The sequence below is a fragment of the Mustelus asterias genome, chromosome 31 (genome assembly GCF_964213995.1).
Source record: "Mustelus asterias chromosome 31, sMusAst1.hap1.1, whole genome shotgun sequence".
Lineage (NCBI taxonomy): Eukaryota > Metazoa > Chordata > Chondrichthyes > Carcharhiniformes > Triakidae > Mustelus > Mustelus asterias.
The window spans coordinates 5,001-20,778 of NC_135831.1; the positions used below are offsets into that span (position 1 = coordinate 5,001).

Consider the following 15,778-nt stretch of genomic DNA (forward strand, 5'->3'; position numbering starts at 1 on the left):
GCGTGTGTGTCTGTGCGTGTGTGTCTGTGCGTGTGTGTCTGTGCGTGTGTGTCTGTGCGTGTGTGTCTGTGCGTGTGTCTATCTGTGCGTGTGTGTGTGTCTATGAGGGTGTGTGTTTATGTGTGTGAGTGTATCTATAGGGTGTGTGTCTATGAGGGTATATGTGTCTGTGCGTGCGTGTGTGTGTGTCTGTATCTGTGCGTGTGTGTCTATGAGGGTGTGTGTATCTGTGTCTATCTGTGCGTGTGTGTGTGTCTGTGAGGGTGTCTGTGTGTGTGTGTCTGTGTGTGTGTGTCTGTGCGTGCGTGTCTGTGTTGCCTCTGGGTGTATCTGTCTGTCACTGGATACCGGGGAAGGGCGCTTCAGCTATGCTTAGAGAGACTGGAAAAGGCTTTCTGTTGGTTCAGGGGAATGTGAATGGATTCATATTCAGAGTGAGAATGACATGAACAATATGAAATGAAGGGTTCCAGTTCCAAACTGGGTGTCGGAGAGACCCGAGTGTGTAAATTATTGGAGTTGGGGAGACAGGTTGCGATAAAAAAGCATGTAGCATGTAACAAATAGGGGATATCGACTACAAGAGCGAGGAAGTTTCCTTAAACTGTCCTCAGCTGGAATTTTGTGTCACAGAATCCCTGCAGTGCAGAAAGAGGCCATTCGGCCCATCGAGTCTGCACCGACCACAATCTCACCCAGGCCCTATCCCCAGGCATTTACTCTAACCAGTCCCCCTGATACTAAGGGGCACTTTAGCATGGCCAACGGTGACACAGTGGGTTAGCGCTGCTGCCTCACAGCGCCAGGGACCCGGGTTCAATCCCAGCGGCACGGTGGCACAGTGGGTTAGCGCTGCTGCCTCACAGCGCCAGGGACCCGGGTTCGATTCCTGGCTTCGGGTCACCGTCTGTGCGGAGTCTGCACGTTCTCCCCGTGTCTGCGTGGGTTTCCTCCGGGTGCTCCGGTTTCCTCCCACAGTCCAAAGATGTGCGGGTTAGGTGCATTGGCCGTGCTAAATTGTCCCTTCGTGTCCCGGGATGCGTTGGTTAGAGGGATTAGCAGGGTAAATGTGTGGGGGTTACTGGGATAGGGCCCAGGTGGGACTGTTGTCAGTGCAGACTCAATGGGCTGAATGGCCTCCTTCTGCACTGTAGGGATTCTATGATTCTGTTATTCAATGCACCCGAACCAGCGCGTCTTTCGGACTGTGGGAGGAAACCGGAGCACTCGGAGGAAACCCACGCAGACACGGGGAGAACGTGCAGACTCCACACAGACAGTGACTCAAGCTGGGAATCGAACCCGGGTCCCTGGCACTGTGAGGCAGCAGCGCTAACCCACTGGGGGAGGCGAGGGGTTCTGTTGGGTAGGAGAGGGGTTCTGTTGGGGTAGGCGAGGGGTTCTGTTGGGGTATGAGAGGGGTTCTGCTGGGGTAGGAGAGGGATTCTGTTGGGGTAGGAGAGGGGTTCTGTTGGGGTAGGAGAGGGGTTCTGTTGGGGTAGGTGAGGGGTTCTGTTAGGGTAGGCGAGGGGTTCTGCTGAGGTATGAGAGGCGTTCTGCTGGGGTATGAGAGGGGTTCTGTTGGGATAGGAGATGGGTTCTGTTGGGGTAGGCGAGGGATTCTGTTGGGGTAGGAGAGGGGTTCTGTTGGGGTAGGAGAGGGATTCTGTTGGGGTGGGCGAGGGGTTCTGTTGGGGTAGGAGAGGGATTCTGTTGGGGTAGGAGAGGGGTTCTGTTGGGGTAGGAGAGGGGTACTGTTGGGGTAGGAAAGGGATTCTGTTGGGGTAGGAGAGGGGTTCTGTTGGGGTAGGAGAGGGGTTCTGTTGGGGTAGGATAGGGATTCTGTTGGGGTAGGATAGGGATTCTGTTGGGGTAGGAGAGGGGTACTTTTGGGGTAGGATAGGGATTCTGTTGGGGTAGGAGAGGGGTTCTGTTGGGGTAGGAGAGGGGTTCTGTTGGGGTAGGATAGGGATTCTGTTGGGGTAGGAGAGGGGTTCTGTTGGGGTAGGAGAGGGGTTCTGTTGGGGTAGGAGAGGGGTTCTGTTGGGGTAGGAGAGGGGTTCTGTTGGGGTAGGAGAGGGGTTCTGTTGGGGTAGGAGAGGGGTTCTGTTGGGGTAGGAGAGGGGTTCTGTTGGGGTAGGAGAGGGGTTCTGTTGGGGTAGGAGAGGGGTTCTGTTGGGGTAGGAGAGGGGTTCTGTTGGGGTAGGAGAGGGGTTCTGTTGGGGTAGGAGAGGGGTTCTGTTGGGGTGGGCGAGGGGTTCTGTTGGGGTAGGAGAGGGATTCTGTTGGGGTAGGAGTGGGGTTAAGAACAAGAACAAAGAACAATACAGCACAGGAACAGGCCCTTTGGCCCTCCAAGCCCGCGCCGCTCCCCGGTCCAGGATTGAATCCTGAATCCAGGATCCCCGCCCAATTTTCCAGCCTATCTACATCCTAATATCCTATCCACCGAGCTGTCCCTCACAGCTACGATGCTTTGTTCATCACAACCTATTAACTCACCCCCACCCCCCCATTCCAGACCATGTGATCTCCAGGGAGAGGCGAAAACCCAGAGTGAAAACCCCAGGGCCGATATGGGGGAAAAAAAAATCTGGGAAATTCCTCTCCGACCCCCTGTGGCGATCGAAACGAGTCCAGGAGATCACACTGGCCCTGATCAGAAAATGCTTCCCGACCCTATTCATTTCCACTTCTGCTTTACGAACACCATCTGAATTCCCTGCCCCCGAGACAGGTTCCCAACTATCCGCAGTCTCGCTCTGTACTGGCACCAGCAAGATGATCATAGAATGAAGCCTTGAAACGAGAAACAAAGAACAATTAGCCCGCGCCGCTCCCTGGTCCAAACTAGACCACTCTTTTGTATCCCTCCATTCCCACTCCGTTCATATAGCTGTCTAGATAAGTCTTAAACGTTCCCAGTGTGTCCGCCTCCACCACCTTGCCCGGCAACACATTCCAGGCCCCCACGACCCTCTGTGTAAAATATGTCCTTCTGATATCTGTGTTAAACCTCCCCCGCTTCACCTTGAACCTATGACCCCTTGTGAACGTCACCACCGACCCGGGGAAAAGCTTCCCACCGTTCACCCTATCTATGCCTTTCATAATTTTATACACCTCTATTAAGTCTCCCATCATCCTCCATGTTTCCAAGGAGAACAACCCCAGTTTCCCCAATCTCTCCGCATAACCAAGCCCCTCCATACCAGGCAACATCCTGGTAAACCTCCTCTGCACTCTCTCCAAAGCCTCCACGTCCTTCTGGTAGTGTGGCGACCAGAACTGGACGCAGTATTCCAAATGCGGCCGAACCAACGTTCTATACATCTGCAACATCAGACCCCAACTTTTATACTCTATGCCCCGTCCTATAAAGGCAAGCATGCCATATGCCTTCTTCACCACCTTCTCCACCTGTGACGTCACCTTCAAAGATCTGTGGACTTGCACACCCAGGTCCCTCTGCGTCTCTACACCCTTTATGGTTCTTCCATTTATCGTGTAGCTCCTCCCTACATTATTCCCACCAAAATGCATCACTTCGCATTTATCAGGATTGAACTCCATCTGCCATTTCTTTGCCCAAATTTCCAGCCTATCTATATCCTTCTGTAGCCTCTGACAATGTTCCTCACTATCTGCAAGTCCTGCCAGTTTTGTGTCGTCCGCAAACTTACTGATCACCCCAGTTACTCCTTCTTCCAGATCATTTATATAAATCACAAACAGCAGAGGTCCCAATACAGAGCCCTGCGGAACACCACTAGTCACAGGCCTCCAGCCGGAAAAAGACCCTTCCACTACCACCCTCTGTCTTCTATGACCAAGCCAGTTCTCCACCCATTTAGCCACCTCCCCCTTTATCCCATGAGATCCAACCTTTTTCACCAGCCTACCATGAGGGACTTTGTCAAACGCTTTACTAAAGTCCATATAGACAACATCCACGGCCCTTCCTTCGTCAACCATTCTGGTCACTTCTTCAAAAAACACCACCAGGTTAGTGAGGCATGACCTCCCTCTCACAAAACCATGTTGACTATCGTTAATGAGTTTATTCCTTTCTAAATGCGCATACATCCTATCTTTAAGAATCTTCTCCAACAACTTCCCCACCACGGACGTCAAGCTCACCGGCCTATAATTACCCGGGTTATCCTTCCTACCCTTCTTAAATAACGGGACCACATTAGCTATCCTCCAATCCTCTGGGACCTCACCTGCGTCCAGTGACGAGACAAAGATTTGCGTCAGAGGCCCAACGATTTCACCTCTCGTCTCCCTGAGCAGCCTTGGATAGATTCCATCAGGCCCTGGGGATTTGTCAGTCTTTATATTCTCTAACAAACCTAACACTTCCTCCTTTGTAATGGAGATTTTCTCCAACGGTTCAACACTCCCCTCCGAGACACTCCCAGTCAACACATCCCTCTCCTTTGTGAATACCGACGCAAAGTATTCATTTAGGATCTCCCCTACTTCTTTGGGCTCCAAGCATAAGTCCCCACTTTTGTCCCTGAGAGGTCCGATTTTTTCCCTAACAACCCTTTTGTTCCTAACGTATGAATAAAATGCCTTGGGATTCTCCTTAATCCTGTCTGCCAAGAACATTTCGTGACCCCTTTTTGCTCTTCTAATTCCCCGTTTGAGTACTTTCCTACTTTCTTTGTACTCCTCCAGAGCTCCCTCCGTTTTTAGCTGCTTGGACCTAACATACGCCTCTCTTTTCTTTTTGACCAGTCCCTCAATTTCCCTGGTTATCCACGGTTCTCTAATCCTACCCTTCCTATTTTTCTTTTTTACAGGCACATGCTTGTCCTGCAGCCCTAACAACCGTTCCTTAAAAGACTGCCACATACCAGATGTGGATTTACCCTCAAACAGCCTCTCCCAATCAAGAGCTGCCAATTTCTGCCTGATCCCACTAAAGTTAGCCTTCCCCCAATCCAACACCTTACCCTTGGGACACCACTCATCCTTTTCCATCACTATCCTAAAGCTAACAGAATTGTGGTCACTATTTGCCACATGTTCCCCTACCGAAACTTTGAAGACCTGACCGGGCTCATTCCCCAGTACCAGGTCCAGTATAGCCCCCTCTCTAGTCGGGCTGTCTACATATTGTTCCAAAGAACCCTCCTGTACGCATTTTACAAATTCCTCCCCATTCAGAGTCCCTGCCCTCAGCGATTTCCAGTCTATACCAGGGAAATTGAAGTCTCCCACTACAACAACCCTATTTTTCCTGCACCTATCCAGTATCTCCTGACATATCCGTTCTTCCACTTCCCTTGGGCTGTTGGGGGGCCTGTAGTATACCCCCAACATAGTGACCGCGCCCTTCCTGTTTCTAAGCTCCACCCAGAGTGACTCGTTACACGACCCCTCTGAATTGTCCTCCCTCTGCACCGCTGTAATATGCTCTCTAACTAATACCGCTACTCCCCCACCTCTTTTGGCCCCTCCTCTGTCTCGCCTAAAACACTTGTACCCTGGAATATTCAGCTGCCAGTCCTGTCCCTCTTTCAACCAAGTCTCTGTCACCGCAACCACATCCAAATTCCTCGTAAGCATTAAGGCCCCAAGTTTGTCTGTCTTACCTGCTACGCTCCTTGCATTGAAGTATAAGCACTCCAGACCTCCAGGCCCAGTGAGGTCGTCCTCCCCCAGAGTGCTCTTCTTCTTTGCCAGTCTTGTCCCAGCCCCAAGCTCGTCCCCAGCCACCACACTTGTAGACCTAATAGTTTGATCCCCACCCCCCTGCCATACTAGTTTAAACCCCCCCGAACTGCATTAGTAAAGCTCCCAGCCAGGATATTTGTGCCCTTCCAACTTAGTTGTGACCCCTCCCTCTTGTACAGGTGCCATCCTCTCCTGAAAACCTCCCATTGGTCTATGAAAATAAAGCCCTCCCTCCTGGACCAGTCCTTTAGCCAGGCATTCATTTGTACCAACTCCCTATTCTTAGCCTCACTGGCACGAGGCATTGGGAGCAGCCCAGAGATGGCCACCCTAGTGACCCTACTTTTTAACCTATTTCCCAACTCCCTGAATTGCTCTCTTAGGATCCCCCTGCTCTTCCTATCTACGTCATTTCCACCAATGTGTATAATGACATCCGTTTCTTTATCTTCCCCTTTTAATATGCCTCCTATCCGCTCGGAGACATCCGTGACCCCAGCACCAGGTGGGCAGACTACCATCCTGGAGTCCCGTTCGCACCCACAGAATCGCCTGTCTGTGCCTCTAACTGACGCATCCCCCACCACTATTGCTCTCCTAACCCCTCTCTTTCCTTTCCGGGCCACAGAGCCTGACTGTGTGCCAGTGACCTGGTCACTGTGTCTTACCCCTGGAGAGGCACACTCCTCCACACTATCTAAAACAATGTACCTGTTTTGGAGTGGGACAACCACAGGTGACCCCTCTTCTAACTGTCCACTCCCCTCCCCTCTCACACCTGTCACCAAGCCCTTCCTATTTTGAGAGACCGCCACTGGAGTACTCTCTGGTACTTTACCCTTCTGCCCTTTACTCCTCCTAACTGTGACCCACGTGTCATTCTCCCGATGCCCCGGTGTAACTAGTTGCCTATAACTCCTGTCAATTTTTCTCCCATTTTCCCTGACTAGACTAAGGTCAGCGATCTGCAGCTCCAGTTCCCTAACACGGTCCCTCAAGAGCTGCAGTTCCACGCACCTGGCACATATGTGAACCTCTGGGAAGCTAGGTGTTTGCAGGAACTCCCACATCCCACATCGGAAGCACTGAACTGGCCGATCACTCATACCTGCCCTTATCCTTTATAGGGTTGGGTAAAAAATAACTAGCCTTGCCTCGCCCTTTCAGCCTAATCCCTGTGAGCCAAAGCCCTTATAGTTCACACTCTGCTACCCACTCACTCCACTGCCCGCTCCCGACGCTGCCCGCTGTATAGTGCAGCCGGCTTTTTATGCTCCCGACGAACCCCCCAGGTAACTGCCTTTTATACTAAGACTCAACCTCCCAGATTCCCCTTCAGCTGACCTCACTTCCTCAATTCAAAACCCTGAAAAAAGCCCGCGAAATATACAAGGAATACCCTTAAATGAATAAATGAATAATTAAATCACTTCTTTGCTTACTCTCAGCACTCCTGCTAAGACTCTCTCCCCCAGTCTCACCCCAGTCAAACAAAGAGGTTCTGTTGGGGTAGGAGAGGGATTCTGTTGGGGTGGGCGAGGGGTTCTGTTGGGGACGCCATGCCCTGTTAAACCCCCAGGAGGCACTATTCCCCGTTTTCCCCCCTGGAGCGCCATTCTCCGTTGGCCACCCAGAGGATGCCATTCCCTTTTACACCCCTCTGGGGCACTGTGCCCTGTTCGCCCCCAAGGGGGCAGTGTTTCCCGTTAAACTCCCCAAGGGTTGCAGTTTCCATTGGACCTCCAGGGGGCGTCATGTCCTGTTACCCTCCCCCAGGGGGCACCGTTCCCTGTTGTCCCCTATTAGGTGCCGTTCCCTGTTACACCACCCCCCCAGGGGTGCCGTTCCCTGTTAGTCCCCCAGGGGGTGCTGTTCCCTGTTCACCACACAGGTGGCGCTGTGACCTGTTGTTCCCCTATTAGGTGCCGTTCCCTGTTCGCCCCCCAGGGGGCACCATTCCCTGTTAAACCTGATGTGGAGATGCCGGCGTTGGACTGGGGTGAACACAGTGAGAAGTCTCACAACACCAGGTTAAAGTCCAACAGGTTTATCTGGTAACAAAATCCACTAGCTTTCGGAGCGCTGCTCCTTCGACAGGTGAGTGGGATTTCAATTCACAAACGGGGCATATAAAGACACAAACTCAATTTACAGAATAATGGTTGGAATGCGAGTCTTTACAGGTAATCAAGTCTTAAAGGTACAGACAATGTGAGTGGAGAGAGCGTTAAGCACAGGTTAAAGAGATGTGTATTGTCTCCAGACAGGACAGTTAGTGAGATTTTGCAAGCCTTGAAGGCGGCCTTCACGACACACGACAGCGCAGAGTCGCTGAGCAGAAACTGATAGCCAAGTTCCGCACACATGAGGACGGCCTAAACCGGGATCTTGGATTCATGTCACACTATCTGTAACCCCCATGACTTGCCTGGGTTTGCAAAATCTCACTAACTGTCCTGTCTGGAGACAATACGCATCTCTTTAACCTGTGCTTAACCCTCTCTCCACTCACATTGTCTGTACCTTTAAGACTTGATTACCTGTAAAGACTCGCATTCCAACCATTATCTTGTAAATTGAGTTTGTGTCTATATATGCCATTGGTGAACTCAACTCCCACTCACCTGAAGAAGGGGCTTGGAGCTCCAAAAGCTTGTGTGGCTTGTGCTACCAAATAAACCTGTTGGACTTTAACCTGGTGTTGTGAGACTTCTTACCCTGTTAAACCCCTAGAGGGGACCATGCCCTGTTCGCCACACAGGTGGCGCCATGACCTGTTAGCCCCCCAGGGGGTGCCGTTCCTTGTTAGCCCCTCAGGGGGCACCATGACCTGTTAGCCCCCCCCCCCCCCCAAAGGGCATCATTCCTCGTTTGTCCCCCCAGGGAGTGCCGTTACCTGTTAGCTCCTCAGGGGGGCGTCGTTCCCTGTTAGTCCCCCAGTGGGTGCTGTTCCCTGTTGTCCCCCAGGGGGCACCATGCCCTGTTGTCCCCCAGGGAGTGCCATGCCCTGTTGTCCCCCAGGGGACGCCATTCCCTGTTAGTCCTCCCAGGGGGCGCCATTCCCAGTTAGCCCCACAGGGGGCTCCGTTCCCTGTTAGTCTCCCCAGGGGACGCCATTCCCTGTTAGTTCCCCCAGGGAGCGCCATTCCTTGTTAGTCCCCCCAGGCGGTGCCATTCCCTGTTGTCCCCCGGGGGGGCGCCATTTCCTGTTAGCCCCCCAGGGGACATCGTTCCCTGTTAGCCCCCAGGAGGCACCGTTCCCTGTTAGCCCCAAGGGTGCGCTATTCCCTGTTAGTCCCCCAGGGGACATCGTTCCCTGTTAGCCCCCAGGAGGCACCATTCCCTGTTAGCCCCAAGGGGGCGCTATTCCCTGTTAGTCCCCCACGGGGCTCCGTTCCATGTTAGCCCCCAGGGGACGTCGTTCCCTGTTAGCCCCCCAGGGGGTGCTATTCCCTGTTAGCCCCCAGGGGGCTCCGTTCCATGTTAGCCCCCCAGGAGGCACCGTTCCCTGTTAGCCCCCCAGGGGGCACCATTCCGTGTTAGTCCCCCAGGGGTTGCGGTTCCCCATTAGTACCCCAGGGGGCACAGTTCCCTGTTAGTCCCCCAGGGGGCACCATTCCCTGTTAGCCGCACGGAACTGGTATGTATTCACTTCACTGAGTCGTGTAAGAGTTATTATTGGGTAGTTACACTGGGAGGAGTTCCTCTTCCCCAGTATAAATTAGGATAGTCATCGTGTTCAGGGTTTAGGGGGGGCGGATTTCTTGAGATATATTCAGGGAGTTTTTAATCAATATGTTGAAGGTCCAACAAGGGATGGCACGGTGCTGATTCGCATTCTGGAGAACCAAACCAGACAAGTGTTCAATGTTTCTGGGTGTCCAGATCACCAACAACCTGTCCTGGTCCCCCCCATGCCGACACTATAGTTAAGAAAGCCCCACCAATGCCTCTACTTTCTCAGAAGACGAAGGAAATTTGGCATGTCAGCTACGACTCTCACCAACTTTTACAGATGCACCATAGAAAGCATTCTTTCTGGTTGTATCACAGCTTGGTCCGGGCTCCTGCTCTGCCCAAGACCGCAAGGAACTACAAAAGGTCGTGAATGTAGCCCAATCCATCACGCAAACCGACCTCCCATCCATTGACTCTGTCTACACTTCCCGCTGCCTCGGGGAAAAGCAGCTGGCATAATTAAGGACCCCCCACGCACCCCGGACATTCTCTCTTCCACCTTCTTCCATCGGGAAAAAGATACAAAAGTCTGAGGTCACGCACCAACCGACTCAAGAACAGTTTCTTCCCTGCTGCCGTCAGACTTTTGAATGGACCTACCTCGCATTAAGTTGATCTTTCTCTTCACCCTAGCTATGTCTGTAACACTACATTCTGCACCCTCTCCTTTCCTTCTCTATGCTTTGTCTGTATAGCGCGCAAGAAACAATATTTTTCACTGTATCCCAGTACATGTGACAATAATAAGTCAAATCTATGTACTCTATCTCTACACCCTAGCTGTGACTGTAACACTACATTCTGCACTCTCGCCTTTCCTTCTCTATGAACGGTATGCTGTTGGGGGTGAGACAGGAAATTCCAGGGGCTCTGACACAAATGTTTAATTCCTCTCTCACCACGGGCAACATGCCAGAGGGCTAGAGAATGACTAATGTGGTTCCATTTTGCAAGAAGCGGTGGTAGTGATGAACTAGGAAATTCCACACCGGTGAGCCTCACGTCAGTGTTCGGGAAACTATTGGAGAAATCTCTGAAGGAGAGAATCTATGTCCACTTGGAAAGGCATTGGGGTAATTAGGGAGAGTCAGCGTGGCTTCGTCAGAGGGACATCACGCCTGACAAATCTGATAGAATGTTTTGAAAGTGTGATGGAGTGTGTGGATGCGGGGGGGGGAGAGTTCAGTTGATGTAGCAAAGCCTTTGACAAGGTCCCAACATGGGAGACTGGTTGAGAAGGTTAAAAGACTTGGGATTCAGGGAAACTTGGCGAGATGGATCAGGAACTGGATTAGTAACAGGACACAAAGGGTGGTGGTAGAAGGTTGTTTGAGTGACTGGAGGCCGGTGTCCAGTGGCGCACCACATTACTGAGATCCTTACTGTTTGTTATAGACATTAGTGATGAGAATGTGGGGGGAATGTGAAGCAAGTTTTCAGGTGACACCAAGATTGGTCGGGTGGTTAGTAGTGAAGAAGAAGGTGATAGGTTTCAGGAAGATATAGATGGGTTGGTCAGATGGGCAGAGCAGAGGCAGATGGTGTTCGAGGTGATGCACTTTGGAAGAAGGAACACGACGAGCAGTATTTAATAAATGGCAGGACACTGGGAAGCTCCGAGGAACAGAGGGAGCTTGGGGTAATTATTCACAGATCCCTGAAGGCAGCAGACCAGGTGAACAGGATCGTTAAGAAGGCATATGGAGTACTTGTTTTCAACTGTCATGATATAGAGTAGAAGAGCGAGGAGGTGATGTTGGAGTTGTACAGAGTGTCGGTGAGGCCACAGCTGGAGTACTGTGCGCTGTTCTGGTCACCTCACGATGGGAAAGATGTGATTGCACGAGAGGGGGGTACAGAGGAGGTTCACCAGGATGCTGCCTGGGGTGGAGCGTTTGAGCGATAAGGAGAGACTGGATAGGCTGGGATTGTTTTCTCTGGAGCAGAGAAGGCTGAGGGGGAACATGATTAAGGTGTATAAGATTCTGAGGGGTGTGGACAGGGGGAGTAAGAAGCAGCTGCTCCCCCTGGTTGAAGGGTCAGTCACAAGGGGACATAGATTTAGGGTGAGGGGCAGGAGATTGAGGGGATTTGAGAAAAATACTTTTGATAAGAAAAGGGCTGATCTGATTGTGGCTTCATCTTTCTGGTCTACACCCCGCCCTCCTTAATCAAAGATCTCTCCCACTCTACCTTAAAGTATTGAGCGATGGAGCCTCACCTGCTCGCTGGGGACGTGAATCCCACCCACTGGCCACTCTCTGAGAGAAATGCACTACCCCATTTCCGTCTTAAATAGGAAATCCATTATTTTTAAACTCCTGGTTCCACATATCTTCCACAAGTGAAAATATTTTCCTGGCATCCACCCTATCTAGTTCCCTTGCACATAAGAACATAAGAAATAGGAGCAGGAGTAGGCCATCTAGCCCGATGGCCTACTGGTATGCTTCGATAAGATGGCCATCTAGTACGCTTCGATAAGATCTCATTCTTCTAAACTCCAACGGATACGGGCCCAAGCTTTACTCAGACAATAACCCTTCCCAGGAACCAGTCGAGTAAACCTTATCTGGACTTCTCCAAAAGCAACTGTATCCTTTCTTAAGTAAGGAGATGAAAATTGTGCACAGAGCTCCAGATATAATCTCGCCAAGGCCCTGTACAACTGCAGTACTGATGTGGAGATGCCGGCGTTGGACTGGGGTAAACACAGTAAGAAGTTTAACAACACCAGGTTAAAGTCCAACAGGTTTATTTGGTAGCAAAAGCCACACAAGCTTTCGAAGCTCTAAGCCCCTTCTTCAGGTGAGTGGGAATTCTGTTCACAAACAGAGTAAAACTGCACAAACTGCAGTAAAACATTCCTATTTTCATCCTCCACCCCCCGGCAATAAACACCAACATTCCATTTGTCCTCCTAAACACTTGTTGTATCTGCATGTAAACATTTCCTGATCCAGGACACCCAGATCCCTCTGTGTCATTCGGAATGGGTGTAAATTGAGAGAGTTTGTCGCTGAAAGTAAGCGCGCAGGTACAGCAGGCAGTAAAGAAGGCAAATGGTATGTTGTCCTTCATAGCAAGAGGATTTGAGTATAGGGATAGGGATGTTTTGTTGCAATTGTACAGGGCGTTGGTGAGGCCACACCTGGAGTATTGTGTGTGCAGTTTTGGTGTCCTTATCTGAGGAAGGATGTCCTTGCTATAGAGGGAGTACAGCGAAGGTTTACTAGGCTGATTCCTGGGATGGCAGGTCTGTCATATGAGGAGAGACTAAGTCGGTTAGGATTATATTCACTGGAGTTTAGAAGAGTGAGAGGGGATCTCATAGAAACTTATAACATTCTAACAGGGTTAGACAGGATAGATTCAGGTGGGCGGCACGGTGGCACAGTGGTTAGCACTGCTGCCTCACATCTCCAGGGACCCGGTTCGATTCCCGGCTTGGGTCACTGTCTGTGCAGAGTCTGCATGTTCTCCCCATGTCTGCGTGGGTTTTCCCCGGGTGTTCCGGTTTCCTCCCACAGTCTGAAAGACGTGCTGGCTAGGTGGATTAGCCGTGCTAAATTCTCCCTCAGTTTACCTGAACAGGCACCGAAGTGTGGCGACTCGGGGATTTCCACAGTAACTTCATTGCAGTGTTAATGTAAGCCTTACTTGTGACACTAATAAATAAACTTTACTTGAGAAAGAATGTTCCCAATGGTGGGGGGAGTCCAGAACTAGGGGGTCATAGTTTGAGGATAAGGGGGAAACCTTTTAGAACTGAGGTGAGGAGAAATTTCTTCACCCAGAGGGTGGTGAATGTGTGGAATTCGCTCCCACAGAAAGTAGCTGAGGCCAAAACGTTGTATAGCTCTTGGGGCTAAAGGGATTGAGGGATATGGGGGGAAGGGGGGGGAAATCAGGATATTGAATTTGATGATCAGCCATGATCAAAATGAATGGTGGAGCAGGCTCGAAGGGCCGAATATAATCCTAACCGACTTAGTCTCTCCTCATGAGACAGAGCTGCCATCCCAGGGATCAATTCTTGATATAAGTTGTAAATGGTTGAGGCCCCATACTGAACACCCTGGTCTGTTGACCTTCCAGTGCAGAGGATTGTCCTCCTCCGAGTGTTGCCGACTGGTGCATTCCAAGGTCCAGAACTATGTGCTAAGGGACAATCTATCCCACCCTAACCCGCACATCTTTGGACACTAAGGGGCAATTTAGCACGGCCAATCCCCCTAACCCGCACATCTTTGGACACTAAGGGGCAATTTAGCACGGCCAATCCCCCTAACCTACACATCTTTGGACACTAAGGGACAATTTAGCACGGCCAATCCACCTAACCCGCACATCTTTCGACACTAAGGGGTAATTTAGCATGGCCAATCCCCCTAACTTACACAGCTTTCGATACTAAGGGACAATTTAGCATGGTCAATCCCCTAACCTACACATCTTTGGACACTAAGGGGCAATTTAGCATGGCCAATCTCCCGAACCTGCACATCTTTGGACACTAAGGGGCAATTTAGCATGGCCAATCCCCCTAACCCGCACATCTTTCGACACTAAGGGGCAATTTAGCATGGCCAATCCCCCTAACCTGCACATCTTTCGACACTAAGGGGCAATTTAGCATGGCCAATCCTCCTAACCCGCACATCTTTCGACACTAAGGGGTAATTTAGCATGGCCAATCCACCTAACTTACACAGCTTTCGATACTAAGGGACAATTTAGCATGACCAATCCCCCTAACCTACACATCTTTGGACACTTAGAGACAATTTAGCATGGCCAATCCCCCTAACCTACACATCTTTGGACACTAAGGGGCAATTTAGCAAGGCCAATCCCCCTAACCGGCACATCTTTGGACACTAAGGGGCAATTTAGCACGGCCAATCCCCCTAACCTGCACCTCTTTGGACACTAAGGGGCAATTTAGCATGGCCAATCCCCCTAACCCGCACATCTTTGGACACTAAGGGGCAATTTAGCATGGCCAATCCCCCTAACCTGCACATCTTTCGACACTAAGGGGCAATTTAGCACGGCCAATCCACCTAACCCGCACATCTTTCGACACTAAGGGGTAATTTAGCATGGCCAATCCACCTAACTTACACAGCTTTCGATACTAAGGGACAATTTAGCATGACCAATCCCCCTAACCTACACATCTTTGGACACTAAGGGACAATTTAGCATGGCCAATCCCCCTAACCTATACATCTTTGGACACTAAGGGGCAATTTAGCATGGCCAATCCCCCTAACCGGCACATCTTTGGACACTAAGGGGCAATTTAACATGGCCAATCCACCTAACCCGCACATCTTTCGACACTAAGGGACAATTTAGCATGGCCAATCCACCTAACCCGCACATCTTTCGACACTAAGGGGTAATTTAGCATGGCCAATCCACCTAACTTACACAGCTTTCGATACTAAGGGACAATTTAGCATGGTCAATCCCCTAACCTACACATCTTTGGACACTAAGGGGCAATTTAGCATGGCCAATCCCCCTAACCTACACATCTTTGGACACTAAGGGGCAATTTAGCATGGCCAATCCCCCTAACCTGCACATCTTTGGACACTAAGGGGCAATTTAGCACGGCCAATCCACCTAACCTACACATCTTTGGACACTAAGGGGCAATTTAGCATGGCCAATCCACCTAACCTACACATCTTTGGACACTAAGGGGCAATTTAGCATGGCCAATCCACCTAACCCGCACATCTTTCGACACTAAGGGGTAATTTAGCATGGCCAATCCACCTAACTTACACAGCTTTCGATACTAAGGGACAATTTAGCATGGTCAATCCCCTAACCTACACATCTTTGGACACTAAGGGGCAATTTAGCATGGCCAATCCCCCTAACCTACACATCTTTGGACACTAAGGGGCAATTTAGCATGGCCAATCCCCCTAACCTGCACATCTTTGGACACTAAGGGGCAATTTAGCACGGCCAATCCACCTAACCTACACATCTTTGGACACTAAGGGGCAATTTAGCATGGCCAATCCACCTAACCTACACATCTTTGGACACTAAGGGGCAATTTAGCATGGCCAATCCATCTAGCCTGCACATCTTTGGAGTGTGGGTGGAAACCGGAGCACCCGGAGGAAACCCGTGCAGACACGGGGAGAACGTGCAGACTCCACACAGACAGTGACCCGAGACCGGAATTGTAGTGAAGTATAAGACTGCAACATGATTATTATTGCGCTTCCTGCAACGATCAGTTTGACATGTTTTGTGATATTCTGTCAGATATTGTATGATTGAAGGTGTATTTTTGGGAAAACAACACAAGAAAGAGAGA

At 50.7% G+C, this 15,778-nt stretch overlaps 1 protein-coding gene across 1 annotated transcript in view; it reads left to right on the top strand.

Moving 5' to 3' along the window:
- Nucleotides 1–15,778, top strand: part of LOC144481747 (polyunsaturated fatty acid lipoxygenase ALOX15B-like) — a 132,132-nt gene that overhangs the window by 1,413 nt on the left and 114,941 nt on the right. The gene's annotated exons all lie outside the window — the stretch shown is intronic.